The sequence below is a fragment of the Hypanus sabinus genome, chromosome 21, assembly GCF_030144855.1.
Source record: "Hypanus sabinus isolate sHypSab1 chromosome 21, sHypSab1.hap1, whole genome shotgun sequence".
In the NCBI taxonomy this organism is placed as follows: domain Eukaryota; kingdom Metazoa; phylum Chordata; class Chondrichthyes; order Myliobatiformes; family Dasyatidae; genus Hypanus; species Hypanus sabinus.
The window spans coordinates 66330497-66348143 of record NC_082726.1 but is presented as its reverse complement, the minus strand read 5'-3'; the positions used below and the strand labels follow the sequence as shown (position 1 = coordinate 66348143).

Sequence of the window (17647 nt, the reverse complement as noted above, 5' to 3'; positions counted from 1 at the left end):
TATCAACACCAACACAAATTTCCATTCCATCCTTTCTGTCACAAAACAATTCAAAGAAGAATAAATCTGATATTATCCCTTGTTTGCTTAGAGAACCCATGGAGTCACAGAGTCATGCAGTGTGAGCTCAGGTCACTGGGCCCACAGACTCCACAGAAAGAAATAAACACACACTGTCATGAGAACATAGAACACTGAACATTACAGCACAGTAAAGGCTCTTCAACCCATGATATTATAATATTCTTTTAACCTACTCTAAGATCAATTTAACCCTTCCCTCTCACACAGCATTCCAATTCTCTATTATCCATGTTAAAGGAGGAGGGTTGGGCATGGGGCAAGCAACCCCATCCCATAAAAACCCAGAAATGCCAACAGAAGCTCCAAAGACCTCATCCCTGTGAGAAGGATCTTTGCCTCGATGATGTATGAAGTTGTGTGGTGAAGCCGCAAGACCGTGGAAGCCACAGGACAGATCAATCTTCTGTTATCCAGGTGAAAGTCATGCCCAGGACAGAGGACTTTGGCAAGCTGCTGTTGGCAGCAAATGCCCCAGTAGGAGTGATGGGCTTAAGAATAAGATGTGCCTATCTAAGCGTTTCTTAAATGCCCCTAATGTATCTACCTTTACCACCACCTGTGGTAGTGTTTCCATGCTCACTATGTCAATAGCATACTTCTGACATCCCCTGCTGTATTTTCCTCTGTTCATGTAAAATTATGGCCCCTGGTATTAGCCATTTCTGCGTGGAAAAAGGTCTTGTCTGTCCACTTGATCAATGCCTCTTCATCCTGTATGACTCTTGTACTTCTTCCATGTTTCCTACAATTGCTCCAGGTTCTACCATTCGCCTACACACTATGGGCAATTTAATATGGCAGATTAACCCAGCACCCTCTGTGTCCTTAGGATGAAGATGGGGGGAAAATCAGAGGACATTGGGGTGGGCGGGGGAGAGCGGAATCTATGTGGTCACAGGGAGAGCATGCAAACTTCACATGGACAAAATGAGAGATCAGGATCAAATCCAAATCTCTGGAACTCTACCATCTGTACCAGGGTGCAAGACCGAGTAAGAGAAAGAGACAAAGCATTTGGAAGTTTAGAAGGGATTTCAGATGTCAGAGCCTGTGGCCTCCAAAATTCCAATGACTGCAAACAAAGACGTGATTATCAAGGTTCAACCATCCCAGACCAAGAACCACTGCAGGAGTACCACAGGGAAAGGTCCTAGGCTCAGATGCTTCACCAACCCTTTCCTTCCTTGAACCCATGAATATTGCCTCACTATTTTGTTCTCTTTTTGCACTATTAAAGTACTTATATATATAAAAATAATTTTCATTGAGCACCTACCTGTACGCTCGTCCGCCACGGTGACATCTCCCGGTGGCCACTAGTTTCAATTCAACAGCCCATTCCTGTTCCAATATGACTATCCATGGCCTTCTCTACTGTCACAATGAGGCTGCATTCAGGTGGGAGGAGCAACAGCTCATATTGCATCTGGTAGACTCCAACTTAATGGCATGAACATTGATTTCTTGCTAGTAATTTTTCCACCCTCCCCCGGACCCTTCTTCCCTCTTACCCCTTCTCTTCTCCTTAGCTGCCTATCACCTGCATCTGGTGCTCCTTTTCCACCTATCACCTCCCAGCTTCTGACTTCATCCCCATTCCCCCACCAACCCACCCCCTCCCTCACCTGGCTTCATCTATCACCCACCAGCATGTACTCCTTTCTCTCCCCAAATTTCTTATTCTGCCTTCTGCCCCTTTTCTTACCAGTTCTGAAATATCAACTGTTTGTTCCTTTCCATAGATGCTACCTGAGCTGCTGAGTTCCTCCAACATTTTGTATATGTTACTCTGGCCTTCCAGCATCTGCAGAATCTCTCGTGTTTGGTATTTTCAATATCTCTTCTTGTAACTTATAGAAATTGCTTTAATATCTTGCACTGTACTGCTGCTGCAAAATAACACATCTGGCAACTTACATCAGTGATAATAAATCTGATTCTGATTCTTCTGTCAGAACATTAAAAGTTGAGGATGTTCACTGATGACTGTGCAATGTTCAGTTCCTTTCTCAGACCCTCGGTAAATAAAGCTCTCTGCTGGCACCTGTATGTTTTGGAGAACATTCAGGCATAGGCAGAAGCAGCATTTGAGTCATAGAAATGCATATGATGTCCATCATCAACAAGGCAACATCACACCGCCCACCTCGACTTTCAAAGCATTAGCAGCATCTAAGCCCCACTGCCATTGACCACAAGCACAACTTAATTGGCCTCATAAATACTGTGGCAAAAACAGAGGCTGGTTGTCATCTGGCAAGTCACTAGCTCCTCTGTGAAGCCTTTCCACCATCTACAAGGGCATGGGTCAAAGGCTATAGAAGATTTTCCACTTGCTTGGATGAGTGCAGTTCCAACAACAATGCGGAAACTTGAGGAAGCTCATGTGGCTGACCTTCAATACACAAATTAAATATTCATTTCTTCCACATCTGACTGATCTATACTGCCTTCAGATCTATCAAAATCTCAATTAGTTAAACCTCTCCTTGTTTCTCATCCATGGATGTGTATATACATCATTTTAGTAAGCCATTTGATTAGGTTCCCCATGGTAAGCTTATTCAGAAAGCCGTGAGGCATAGGATTCAGAGAAATTTGGCTGCTTGGATTTGGATTTGGCCCGCAGAAGGTAAAGGGGTGGAGTGTATTTTGTCTGGAGATCTATAATTAGTGGTGTTCCACAGGGATCCATTTTGAGACCACTCCTCATTACGATGTTTATAAATGACTTACACGAGGAAGTGGGAGTTAGTAAGTTTGCAGATGACACGAAGAAGGTGGTTACAACAGGACATTGATAGGACGCAGAGCTGGGCTGAGAAGTGGCAGATGGAGTTCAATATGGAGAAGTGTAAAATGATACACCTTAAAAGGTTGAACGAAGGCAGAGTACAAGGTTAATAATGGGATTTTTAGCAGTGTGGAGTAACAGAGGAATCTCAGGATTTAAGTCCATAGAACCCTCAAAGTTGCTGCACAAGTTGATAGGGTGGTTAAGAAGGTGTAAGTTGCGTTGGTCTTCATTAGTCAGGGGACTGAGTTCAAGAGCCATGAGGTAACGTTGCAGCTTTATAAAGCTCTGGTTAGACCACACTTAGAATATTGTGTTCAGTTCTGGTGACCTCATTATAAGAAGAACATGGAAGCTTTAGAGAGAGTGTACAGGAGACTTACCAGGATGTAGCCTTGATTACAGAACTTGTCTTATGAGAAAAGCTTGAGTGTGCAAGTGCTCTTTTTTTGGAGTGAAGGAGAACAAGAGGTATCTGGAGAGAATGATAAGGATATGGTTTTATGGTATGTCAGAGGTAAGTTTTGTTTACACAGAAAGTGGCAGGTGGGTTGAACAAATTGCCAGGGAAGTGGTAGAAATAGATGCATTAGGGACATTTTGGAGACTCTTAATGGATGAAAGAAAATGGAGGACTATGTGGAAGGGAAGAGTTAGGTTGATCTTGGAGTACTTAAATGGTTAGCACAACATTGTGGGCTGAAAGGCCTGTACTGTGCTGTAATGTTCGATGTGCTAACTCATCTGCTGACATCCAGTGCCCCAGCTCATGCTGACAGACCTTCCGTCACCACAGAAACACAACCAGCTCTGGTCAGGAGAAACGGAAGATGGAAATAACAAGGCAAGATTTGAAACTGGTAATAATGAGCATTCTGGTGCCCTATGTTTGTGAGGGAGAGGGGAGCAGAGAAGGCATTTTGCAAAAATGGACATTTAGAAGAGGGATTTAAGAACCAACCTGTTGGGAATAGATTCACAGAAATGCATGTTCATATTATCACCTCTATGACAGATTCAGAATCAGAATCAGATTTATTATCACAGACATATGTTGTGAAATTTGTTTTTGCAGCAGCAGTACAGTGCAAGACATAAAAATTACTGAATGTTGCAAAAATTAAATAGATAGTTCAAAAGAGGAAAGATGTAGTTGTGTTCATGGACCTTTAAGGAATCTGATGGGAAAATGTGGCTGTTTCCACGGCAATGGATGGACTCCTGTCTGTATGAGCTGGGGCACTGGATGCCAGCAACTGATTTAGAACATACAGCTTTGCAGCACAGTACAGGCCATTCGGCCCACGATGTTTAACCTATTCCGAGATAAATCCATCTGATCAGAAGGGAAGATGCTCTTCCTGAATCATTGGTGAGGGTCTTCAGGCTCCTCTACCTGCCCTCGAAGCAACCCTGTCAATAAGAGAAGCACCAGCTCTTCGAGTTTAGCCCGGGAGGGGGGTGGTCACAGCAATGGACGCCAGCGACAAAGCACTTACCCAGGCCGGATCCCCCGTGCTTATTGGTCAGTGCAATGCCGAAGCAAGGCTTCAGTCATCTCGAGAGGCCAAATTCCAGCTTGTTACCCTTCATTTCAATTCGAGAAGCAATCGAGGTGTCTGCGGAGATTCTGTAGAGGAAGAGAGTAGTGTCAAATCTGTAGGTCCAGAAACGCGCTTGTAGAGACAGCGGCAAAACCAACTGCTGGAGAAACTCAGAAGGTCAGGCAGCATTTATGGAGAGAGGAGTAAATACTCTCATTTCAGGCAGAGATTCTTCATCAAGACCTGACTTGACCTGAGGAGCTCCTCCATCATTTTGTGCGTGTTGCTCTGGATTTCCAGCATCTCTTGTGGTCACACTGGGACGCCTCTTCTCATGCTGAAACACACCGTGGGACTGCTCCTCATCCAGGGACCGGTACCGAATAACATTCTCAGCCCTCCGAGCGCACCCCGTCTGGAGAGCAGGAACCGCGGGGCCCGAGGAGACCGGTCCGGTTAACCTTCCAGGCTGGGGCTTCACCCGGAGACCCCCCGAACCTCGCCCTCTACGCTGCCGGCGCTCGGCACAAGCTTTGCCCGGGTTCGGAGCCTTTTGTCCGTTTTAGCAGCCACACAATGCAATCGAGTGCCCTCGTCCTCCGAGCTGATGCACTGAGCTTCCTCAGCCGCAATCTGACCGGGCACAACAGCTCTGACCGATTCCCATAAAATTTAGCGTGGCCGCAATAACCACATTATAGCACCCATCCCCTCAAAATAAACACCGCGAAATATTTAAACACAATAAATTCAGCAGATGCTGGAAATCCAGGGCAACACACACGACATGCTGGAGGAACTCAGCAGGTCAGGCAGCATCTATGGAAATGAATAAACAGCCGACGTTTCAGGAGGGGGGAAGATGCCAGAACCGCAATATTATTTTATCGCGAGGATACAGGTACAATTATTATTTTCTGCACGAAGCATCGGACTGCTGGATGATAACGTCGTTGTCGGCGCCCGTTGGGATTATGCTCACCTGCCGCCGGACTCCCGGGCCCGGGCTCGGTGTCGGCTGCAGCGGCTGCCGGAGCTCGGAGCAGCGGGGGTGCAGACACTGACAGCGACGTCAGTCCTGCGGGGGATCAGCGGCAACATTTTGCGTCGTGCGAGGAGGAGCGGCGAGGGTGGGGGGTGTGAGTGAGAGCCCGTCTCCGCCAATCCCGTGGGAGCCCCGGTCAACCTGTCCCGGGATAAAGCAGGTCAGTGACCCGCACTGCACATCGGGCGCAGGGTCGAGGCCGGAATCTGACCCGAGGTATTCCGCAGGCTTCACATCACTTCCCGAGCAGACACTGGTCACTGACACACAGCGGTCCCGGAACACGGACACGTGCCTCTTGGACGTCTCCATGGTATTTTGCACCCCAGGGACCGAACACTATATATAAAGCACCTCGCTCTGTTCATCTCCTTTGAACTTAACCTTAATTGCATGCCCTCTGGTTTTAGACATTGCAACCCTGTGGGAAAAGAAACCAGCTGTCCACTATATACCTGCCGCTCCTAATCTTAAAAAAAAACTATCAGATCTCTCCTCAGCCTCAGCTGCTCCCGAGAAACCACCCTCTCCTTGTAGCTCATATAAACAGCATCTTTGTGAACTGTATCCTCTCCAAAGCCTCCTCATTCTTCCCGTAATGCGGTGACCAAATTTAATGACATACTCTATATAAGGCCTAACTGGAGTAAGCAGTATAACTTACTGACTCTTGAACTCAGTACCTTGGCTAACAAGGACCCTCAGTTATCCAAGCGTCTAGTCCCGTGGAGTCTATTGTTAGGAGCACAAGTATGGGGAGCTAAGTTCCCTTGATATTTTTTTAACAGCTACATGGTCCAACCAATGCTCTGAGCAGGAAAGTTTACACAGCCTGAAAACTGCAAAACTTTAAATGGTTTACCCTCCAATGCTTTTTAATTTATTTTTGCAATTTAAATGTTTTCACTTTAAATGTTTTTTGTAATATGCACACGATGAATATTTATAATGAAAGTTGAAAAATCACATACTTTTTGATTGTATTTATTAATTAAAGGGTATAATGAAATACAGTGCAACAGCGGAAATCTTTCACATTTCATAAACTTTTTCTAACAGCATCCAATTCCAGCTGCACAGCAACGAAGGCTATGTGTGTGGGAGCGTTTCAGTGACTGTGCAGCCTCACCCCTGCACAGCCCAGAGGGAGCAGTAATGGTGAGGTACAGCTACAATGCAAGACAACCTACAGTGGCATCACAGGCCGATAGCTACATACAATGACACACTGAACATAAACTATACAAGATGATGCAGAGAAAAGGAGTCTGCAAAACAAGTCTATAGTTCAGGGTCTGGAACTGTCCCACTAAGTCACTTACCAACAGACAGCAGTCCAGGAGTCTGCGAATGTCCCGCTATTGATTGACCTACAGTAGTCCATCATAGGTTTGAAAATGACCCAGTGAGGATGCCAAATGTCAGTCACTTACTAATTGACTGAAAGCAGTTATGGAGTCTGAAAGTGTCCCACCAAGGGTGCCAAACACTGGTCACCGACTAAATGACCAATGATAATCATGGGTGTGAAGATGTCCCACCGAGGGTGCCAAACTTCACCTACGGCAGTCCATGAGTCATGTTTGGTGTGGGTAGGGCTTTGTCCTTGCTCCTCTACGGAGGCAGCACGAAATGTAGATCAAGTCAGTGGAGGGGAGGTTAGCTCCTGTGCCTACAACTCTGCAGACACCAGCTGCAAAGTCACAAACACATTTGGTGTCACTGGGAAAAGGACCAGCTGCATTGTGAGTTACTGACCCTCAAATGAGGACTGGCTCGTGGACCTCCAGTTTCCTCCTCCTGTAGTTGTTTGGATAAAGGTGTTTGGTTGTCCTCACTGTTGTGATGATTTGTGAGATCAATCTTAAGTATAAATATATTGTCTGAATAACACACACAAAATGCAGGAGGATCTCAGCAGGTCAGGCAGCATCTGTGGAGAGAAATAGTTAATGTTTTGGGCTGAGACCCTTCGTCATGTTGTCTGAATACGGTGTAAAATGGAAGATGAATACTTCATAATAAGATTTCTTGCTGAATTCCAGATATTTACTAAAATGATGCAGGCTATAAATATTAGGATGTTCCATCTTGGCATGTTGTTGATGGATGACTAATTGCTAATTTCCTTCTGTTTGAATTTGTTAATTAGTTTCAAGGCATTACACCAAAATATTTGTAAAAATAAAGTTTTTGCAAGGAAATGTGAGCTATAAATGTTTGCAGAGACTGCAATGTTTCTTAATATAAGAAATTTGAGAATGGAATAGACCTTCTTCTTCTCTTTTATTGACCATGTATCAAGCTGAATGCTGGCAGTGACTGAACCCAAATGTAAAGGAAAGACAAAGTCCCATGTAGAGACCACAACAAGAGTTTATACATTGGGATTCCAACAGAACATAGAGTGATTCGACTGAGACACACACACACACACACACACACACACACACACACACACACACACACACACACACACACACACACACACACACACACACACACACACACACACACACACACACCACCCCTCTGGTTCCTGGCTCCAGACTTTCAGGCTCACTCCAACATTGGACTTCACCAGCACAGGTGAAGGTCACAGATTTAACCATCGTGCCTAGACCCCGAGACTTGCCAACCACCTTTGGACCTCAACTTCTGGATATGTATGAGCTGCTGACTCCGTTAACCTGGAGAGGTGGTCACCGGACCTCATGACAGTAAATTGCCCCTAGTGTGTAGCTGAGTGGTAGATTCTTGGGAGGGAAAATGGGACGGTGGGGAGAATTAAATGGGATTTGTGTCAAATGGTGCTTGTTGATTGCTCTGGACTCAATGTTCGCATATTTGTGCCTCAAGGACTTATGCTTGTGACTCATGGGCACCAGCTCCATCATGGGCATTAGTCTCACCACCATCAAGGACATCCTCAAAATGCAATGCCTCAAAAAGACAGTATCCATTATTAGGGACCTCCATCACTGGGACATGCCCTCTTCTCATTGCTGTTCAAGGAGAAGGTACAGGAGCCTGAAGACACACACTCAATGTTTCAGGAACAGCCTCTTCCCCTCCATCATCAGATTTCTGAATGGACAATAACCCATGAATGCTACCTCACTACTTTTGCTCTCTTTTTGCACTAATTTAGTTAGCATTTCATATTTCTTATTATAATTTATAGTATATTTTATGTTGTGCACTGTACTCATCTCTGCACTGAACTGAAGCTGCGCCTTGCAACTAACAGGCTCCTGGATTGGATGTGATTGACTTTGTGGCTGTGAACTTACTTTTGTGAACTTCAGTTTTGAATGTTATTTGCTTATTTTTATTGTTTCAAGATTCCATTTTTAATAGATTTTGTAGTGATTTGCCTGTAAAGAGACAAATCTCAAGGTTGTACATAGTATAAATATTTTTATAATAAGTTATCATTGAGCTTTGATGTGGCAAGGCAGAACACTTGAATTGGCATCTCCCTCCTGAATCCTGCATGATGTGCTGCTCCTGCTTTATAAATGAACAACGTAGGTTATAGGTATCTTCAGTGTTCTGATTACTGCAGCGCTTGGGGTGCGAGTGATTCTCTTGCACTAAGGGGCCTGCCATGTAAAAAGGAGCCTGCAAACCGACTGAACGATGTGACCTATGAGGTTGGGCTAAGCCCATTGTAAACTGCAATTTTGTTAGCAGTTGCATTGGCCCTGGGAAATTAGGGGTGTCTGATTCAGAATTAGGCGTATTTATCACTGGTTTTTATATGACCTGAATTTTGTTGTTTTGTGGCAATAGTACAGTGTAAAGATATAACATTTTTCAAAATTACAAGATAAGTCATTTCATGAAAAGAGATAACAATTTAGTGTTTGTGAACTCTTCAAAATTCTGTTGGCAGAGGGGGAAGAAGCTGTTTCTCAATCGTTGAGAGTGACATACGTTGTGAATTTTGTTCTGTGGGAGCAGTATGGTGCAATGGAGAAACTATACTAGAACTTACAATGGAATATTACAGCACAGGGACTGGCCATTTGGCCCAATGTTGTGCCAAACCATCCTTACAGCAACTCAAAAACACCCAAACACTAATCCCTCCTTCCTACGCCATGTCTATATTGCTCCATCTTCCTTACATCCATAAGCCTATCCAAATATCTCTTAAAAGCCTCTAATGTATTTGCCTCTATCACCAAACCAGGCAGTGCCTTCCAGGCATCCACAACTCTCTGAGTAAAAACTTGCCTCTCACATCCCCCCTTGAACCCACCCACTCTTGCCTTAAATGCATGCCCTCTGTTATTTGATATTTTAACCCTGAAAAACAGATACCTTCTGTCTACTCTATCCATGCCCCTCATAATCGTATAAATGTCTGTCAGATCTCCCCTCAGCCTCCGGTGCTCCAGAGAAAACAACCCAAGTTTATCCAGCCTCTCATGATAGCTCGCACCCTCTAAACCAGGCAGCGTCCTGGCAAACCTCTTCTGCACCCTCTCCAAAACCTCAACATTCTTCCTGTAGTGGGGCGACCAGAACTGTGTGCGATACTCCAGATGTGGTCAAACCAGAGTTTTATAAAGTTGCAACATAACCTCTTGACTTTTGAACATTTTAACTTTTTAAGCATTCAAAGAGCCTTCTTAACCACTTTATTGACCTGTGTGGCCACTTTCAAGGAGATATGAACTTCCATCCCAGGATCTCTCTGCTCAGCAACACTGTTAAAGACTTTGCCCTTAACTTACTGTCAACTTGCATTTGCCCTACCAAGGTGCAACACCTCACATTTATCTGGGTTAAACTCCACCTGCTATTTCTCTGCCCATATCTGCAACTGTTCTATATTGCGCTATATATTCTTTATCAGTCTTTTACACTATCCACAACTCCACTAATCTTGGTATCATCTGTAAATTTACTAACCCACCCAACTGCACTTTCATCCAGGTCATTTATATACATCACAAACAGCCGAGGTCCCAGCACAGCTCCCTGTGGAACACCACTAATTACCCACCTCCAGCACGAGCACGTTTGTTCAAGCACTAGCTTCTGTCTTGGATGTGCAAGCCAGTTCTGATTACAAACAGCCAATTTGTTGTGGACCCCATGCATCTTAATCTTCTGGATTAAGCCTTACTAAGATCCATGTAGACAACATCCACAGACCTACTTCATCAATCTCTCTCATCACCTTGTCAAAAAACTCAGTCAAATAAGTCCTGCTGAAGGTGTCTTGGCACGAAACACTAACTGTACTCTTTTCCATTGATGCCTCCTGCGCTGCTGAGTTCCTCTGTATTTTATGTATGATACAAGTTGGTAAGACATGACTTGCCCTGGACAAAGTTATGCTGGCTCTCCCTAAGTTAGGCCATGGGTTTCCAAATACTCAGATATTCTATCTCTAAGAATTTTCTCCAGCAATTTCCCTACAACTGACATGAGACTGACGTGTGTGCGGTGTGCGAGGAAACGGAAGCGAGGTGAGAGGGCAGGAGTCCTTGCCAGGAGAAAAGCAAGCCCCAGCCAGCCGGCCCTCCCGTCCATTCTGCTCTCCAATGTCTGCTTGCTGAGGGAATCGGGCCTGCAGTCCTCGGAGTCGCCTGATGCTGGTGGCCGGGGATGGGGACGTCGTAGGCGGTGTGCGAGGAAACGGAAGCGAGGCGAGCGGGCAGGAGTTCGTGCCAGGAGAAAAGCAAGGCCTAGCCGGCCAACTCTCCTGTCCATTCTGCTCTCCAATGGACATTAAATTGACTACATCTGTGGCAACAAAATACTCAGTGGGAGTACAGAAACAGACGGAATCCCGGACACCGCCATTCAGCTGATTATTTATGTAACAGACTTTCTCCCCAAGCCATCGGACTACCAACTGACTGACCTCTGCTGTGCCTATTGTCTTGTTTGTTATTTATAACTGTTTATTATAAACACTGTTCTGCTACTTTATGCAGTCCTGGGTAGGTCTGTAGTCTAGTGTAGTTTTTGTGTTGGTTTACCTAGTTCAGCGTAGTTTTTGTATTGTTCATGTAGCACCATGGTCCTGAAAAATGTTGTCTTGTTTTTACTGTGTACTGTACCAGCAGTTATGTTCGAAATGACAATAAAGAGTGACTTGACTTGAGTCTCAGTGGTCTATAGTTCTCAAGATTTTCTCTTGTTCCCTTGTTACATACTTTTCCTTTTTCTTCTTGACTAAATTATCACCTCTCTGAACATCCAAGGTTCTCTAATCTTTCCATCCCAGTCCTTCCTTCTACCAGGAACAGACCTTTCCTGTGCTCTGTGCAATTGATCTTTAAGCACCCTCCACGTGTCTGATGTGGACTTGCCAGAGAAAAGGTGTTCCCAATTAACGCTTCTTAGTTCCTGCCATATGCCCTCGTAAAACTCTCCCACAAGGATCATACTAACCCTTATCTATAGCTATCCTGAACATTAAGGAGTTGTGGGTCACTGTTCCCTAAGTGTTCCTCCACTGAAAGGTCAGTCAGCTGGCCAGGCTCATTACCCAACACTAGGTCCAGTACAGCCCCTCCTCTCGTTGGATAGTCCACATATTGGTTTAAGAAACCTTACTGGATAATTTAACAAATTCTGGCCCATTTAAATCCCTTGCACTAAGAAAGTGCAAATTTATATTAGGGAAGTTGAAATCCCCCGTGACAACAACTCTATTATTTTTTACACATTTCCTTAATCTGATTACATATGTGTTTCTCAATATCCCGGTGGTTATTGGGGTGTCTGCAGTACAATCTCATCAGTATGACTGCACCTTTCCTGTTGCTGAATTTTACACAGATGGACACAGTATCTGACTCCTCCATGATGCCTCCTCTGAGTGCAGCTGTGATATTGCCCCTGATTAATAGTGCAACTCCATCCCTCTTATTTTAACTCCTCCTCCATCTTTTCTAAACCTTCAAAACCCTGGCATATTAATCACCCATTCCTGCCCCTGTCAGTTTCAGTGTGACTGCAACATCATAGTTCCATGTAGTGATCCATCACCTTTACCCATAATACTTATGGCATTAAAATATACACAATTCAAACTATCTGACCTATCATTCCTGTTATTCTAATTTTGCTTTTTAATACTTTCCCTGGCATCTACCTTCAAGTCTGATCCTTCCCTTACTGACCTGGGGCTCCAGTTCGCAAACCACTGCGAAACTAGTTTAAACATTCCCGAGTAACATTAGCAAAACCTTGCAGCAAGAATATTGGTTTCCTCTCCGGTTCCGGTGCAACCCGTCCCTCTTGTACAGGTCACCTCTTCCCCAGAAAAAGTCCCAATGATGCAAGAACTTGAAACCCTGTCCCCTGCACCATCTCCTCAGCCACTCATCATCCGTGCTATCACCCCATTCCTACCCGCACTATTCTGTGGCACCGGGAGTAATCCAGAGGTTACAACCTTGGAGGTCCTGCCCTTCAGCCTCTTTCCTAGCTCTATATAATCACCGCATAGAACCTCTTCCCCTTTTCTGCTTCTGTCATAGGTGCTGATATGCACCACAACCTCTGGCTGTTCACCCTCCCCCTTAAGAATGTCCTTCAGCTGCTCCGATACATCATGGACCTTAGCATCCGGAATGCAACGAACCATCCTGGTGTCTCCACAGAATCTCCTTTCGTTCCCCTGACTATTGAGTCCCGTATAACTACCACACGGCCTGACTTTAGCCTTTCCTCTTGAGCCTCAGAGCTCGCCAGCCGCAGTGCCGCAACCCTGGCTGCTGTCGCTGCTGTGATCTGATGGGTTATTCCACCCCCAGTATTATAAACTTGTTACTGACTTCTTAATTCCCTGCTCATCTATCCCCTGTCTGAAGACTGTACACAGGGTATGACCACCTCTTCAAAGGTCCCGAGTATAATATCTTCAGCTTGCCGAATGATCCTCAGTACATTCAACTCCAGCTCCAGCTCCAGGACAGTCAGCCACTGAAGCGGGGTGCACAATAAGAAATATGTTTAAAAAATAAATAAGTATTGCAAAAATAGTCAGGTGGTATCATGGGTTCATTAACTGTACAGAAATCTGATGTCAGAGGGGAAGAAGCTATTCCTAAATCACTGAGTGTATGCCTTCAAGCTTCACTACTCCTCTCTGATGGAAACAATGAGAAGAGGGCATGTCCTGGATCTTAAGGGTCTTTAGTGATGGAGACCACCTTCCTGAGACTCCGCCTCTGGAAGATAGCCTTGATGGTGGGGAGGATTGTGCCCGAGATGGAGCTGGCTGATTCTGCAAACATCTTGCCACCCTTGCATTGGAGCCTCAGTACTAGTCAGAACGTTCTCCACTGTACAACTGTAGAAATTTCCTTAGGTCAAATCTCCTTAAACTCTGCACTGTTTCTGGTGAGCCTTCTACACAATTGAGTCAATGTGTTGGGCCCAGAACAGTTCCTCAGATTTTACAGAGACAGGAAAGTATGTACAAAGCTTCAGGAAAGTTTCTTGAGACTGGAGGAGGGGGTGGAGACAGGGAAGGTTTTAGGACTGTAAGTTTAGAGATTCAGAGACGGACTAGGACCATGAAGAGGTTTAAACACAGTGATGGGCTTTTTACCATTGAGATGTAGCCGGTGTGTGTTTACTGCGGTAAGCCCAGAGCAATCGATGGCAGGTGGGATTTGTTGAAAGTAAATTTATTATCAAAGTCTGTTTATATCATTAAATACTACTCTGAAGTTCATTTTCTTGCGGGCATTCAAAGTAGAGGATAGAAATAGAGTAGAATCAATGAAAGACTAACAAGCCACCGATGTGCAAAAGAAGACAAACTGTGCAAATACGAAAAAAAACAAATAGCAATAAATAAACAAGTAAATAAATAATACTGAGAACATGAGCTGTGGAGTGCTTGAAAATGAATCTGTAAGTTGTAGAATCAGTTTAATGCTGGGGTGAGCGATGGTATCCAGGATGGTTCAGGAGTCTGATGGTTGAGGTGTAATAACTTTCTGAACCTGGTGGTGTGAGTCCTGAGGCTCCTGTACCTCCTTCCTGATGGTAACAATGAGAAGAGAGCATGGTCTGGATAGTGGGGGCCCTTGATGAGGGTTGTTGTAGATATGCTCAATGGTGGGGAGGGCAATTGTGTAATTACTGACTCCACCCTCTGAGATTTCCCTGTCCGGAGGCACAAACACCTCTTCACCTCACAACCTTACGGCTATTTTAGGTTTTGAATTAATTTGACCAACAAGGTTTGAAATGACCGTACAACCACAGATGTAGCTCTGAAGCACCACCCATACATTACCACACAAGCTTTCCATCGGGATTTCCTTTAATTACAGCTAGCTGCTCAGGGGCACTGACACAGCAATAATTAAAGAGTGTGTTATGATGGAGCAGTTTATCACATATTTTAATATTGAGTAATGACCTGAACTGCAGTTGCTTACTATGTTTAAGTACATGTTTTAATAGTACAAATAACATATTTTGAAAATAGAATTAATTATTACTGATGTGAGCAATGCTGCTGAAATAAATAAAAATTAGATGAAGCATACGTTCCTCAGAGGGATTGAAAGAGGGAATCGTAATGAAGTCTCTGTTTGTAGAACTTCATTGGGAGTGAGCGGCTGAACAGAGTTCCTCCTCAAAGCTTAAAGATGCAGTGTCACCAGACATTGCAACAGCACATGCACGTTCAGTCACTAGGAGCATGATTAGGCCATTCAGCCCATTAAGCCTGCTCCACCATTCTATCATGATTGATTTCTTATCTCTATCCCATTCTCCTGCCTTCTCCCCAGAACCTTTGACGCCCGTACTAATCAAAAACCTATCAACTTCTGCCTTAAATGATCTGGCCTCCACAGCCGTCTGTGGCGATGAATTCCACAGATCTACACCCTCTGATTGAAGAAATTCCACAAGAGGTTGTGCAGCAACACCATCTCACCCAACGTAAGCAAGACCAAGGAGCTGATTATTAGCTAAAGGAGGAGGAAACTGGAGGTCTATAGGCCAGTCCTCATCAGGGGATCAGAGGTAGTGAGGGTAAGCAACCTTAAATTCCTTGGTGTTATCGTTTCAGAGGATGTAAGTCCTAGATTCAGCATATAAATGCAATTACAAAGAAAGTGCAGCAGCTTTCTTAGAAGAGAGCAAAGATTCAGCATGTTATCTAAAACTTTAACATTTTTATAGATGTGCAGTGTAGAGTATATTGACTGGCTGCATCACAGCCTGGTGTGGAAACACCAGTGCCCTTAAAAGGAAAATCCTACAAAAGGTAGTGTATTTGCCCCAGACCATCATGGGTAAAACCCTCCCCACCATTGAACACATCTACATGAAACGCTATCATAGGAAAGCAGCATCCATCATTAAGGACCCCTACCACCCAGGTCATTCTCTCTTCTCACTGTAGTCATCAGGAGGAAGGTACAGGAACCCCAGGACCCCCACCACCAGATTCAGGAACAGTTATTACCCCTCAACTATCAGGCCCTTGAACCAGCGGGGATAACTTCACTCAACATCACTCACCCCATCACAGATTGTTACCACAACATATGGACTCACTTTTAAGGACTGCTCATCTCATGTTCTTGATATTTATTGCTCTTCTATTTATTATTATTATTATTATTATTATTATTATTATTTTGTTCTTATTTATTTTTGTATTTGCACAGTTTGGGCGCAGTCTTTGGTTGACTCTATTGAGCTTCTTGTACTTACTGTGAAAATGAATCTCACGGTTGTGTATGGTGACATATATGTACCTTGATAATAAATTTATTTTGAAATTTTTACTTTTGAACTCCTCATCCCTATTCTAAAGGGAAGTCCTTGTATACTGAGGCCGTGCCCTCTGGTCCAAGACCACCCCTCCCCCCACTATAGGAAACATCACCTCCACGTCCACTCTGTTTATGCCTTTTAGTATTTTGTAGGTTTCAGTGAGATCTCGCGCATCCCCGGTCTGCTAAACTCCAGTGAGTACTGGCCCAGGAGCATCAAAATGGTCCCAACTGTGGTCTGAGTCTACTCTGAGCTAAATTAGTGGCAGGCTGCAGTCAGTCACATGATGACAAGTGTCTGAATTGTCTTGTCTGACCAATGTGTAAAGATGCCAAAATTAGAAATTTGAGGGTACAACCACAATTTTACAGGTAAGGCAAATAATTAGTTCCTGGAGATTATTTTTCAATACTTCTTGACACCACAATGTCAACAGGGGATAAAAAAGGCTCACATAATAAAAACAGGAAGTGCTTGGGATATTCAGCAGGTCGGTCAGCATCTGTGGAGGAGAAAGGGGGTTAATATTTCAAGTCAGAACAGAAAAAACTAGATTTATTTGTCACATATAGATCAAAACATCGAAGCATGCACTGAAATGTGTCGTGGTGTCAATAATAAATACAGTCTGAGGATATACTGGGGGCAGCACATAAGTATTGCCATGCTTATGGCATAAACAAAGCATGCCACAACTTACTAGCCTTAACCTATACATCTCTGGAGTGCGGGAGGAAACTAAAACCTGGAAAAAATCCACATGGTTATGGGGACAATGTATAAACTCCGTATAGACAGTGGCAGGAATCGAACCCCGATCAGCAATCACTGGCACTGTAAAGTCAATTGTACTAATCGCTACACTGTCATACAAACATGAGCCAATGTGCATCCTTTCTGTCACCAAGAGGGTGGGAGCGTGGGGATGATTGTGATCGGGTGGTGGGCTAGGAATGATGTTCAGATTCAGAGGTGTCCAAGGAACTGATGTTGTGGAAGATGTGGTAAGGCAAGGGTTGCCATAACGTCCAGGCAAAGGTTGACATAACGTCCAGGCAAAGGTTGACATAACGTCCAGGCGAGGGTTGACATAACGTCCAGGCAAAGGTTGACATAACATCCAGGCAAGGGTTGACATAACGTCCAGGCAAGGGTTGACATAACGTCCAGGCAAGGGTTGACATAACGTCCAGGCAAGGGTTGACATAACGTCCAGGTAAAGGTTGACATAACGTCCAGGCGAGGGTTGACATAACGTCCAGGCGAGGGTTGACATAACGTCCAGGCGAGGGTTGACGTAACGTCCAGGCAAAGGTTGACATAACGTCCAGGCAAAGGTTGACATAACGTCCAGGCGAGGGTTGACATAACATCCAGGCGAGGGTTGACATAACATCC

The 17647-nt window shown here is 44.5% G+C and overlaps 1 protein-coding gene across 1 annotated transcript in view; it reads right to left on the bottom strand.

The window, feature by feature from the left end:
- Positions 1 to 1463, bottom strand: part of LOC132379272 (cardiac-enriched FHL2-interacting protein) — a 94554-nt gene extending 93091 nt beyond the window's left edge. The window contains exon 1 of the mRNA XM_059946970.1: positions 1361 to 1463. The gene's annotated coding sequence lies outside the window, so the exon portion shown is untranslated. The remainder of the gene's footprint in view (positions 1 to 1360) is intronic.
- Positions 1464 to 17647: the final 16184 nt, after the last annotated feature.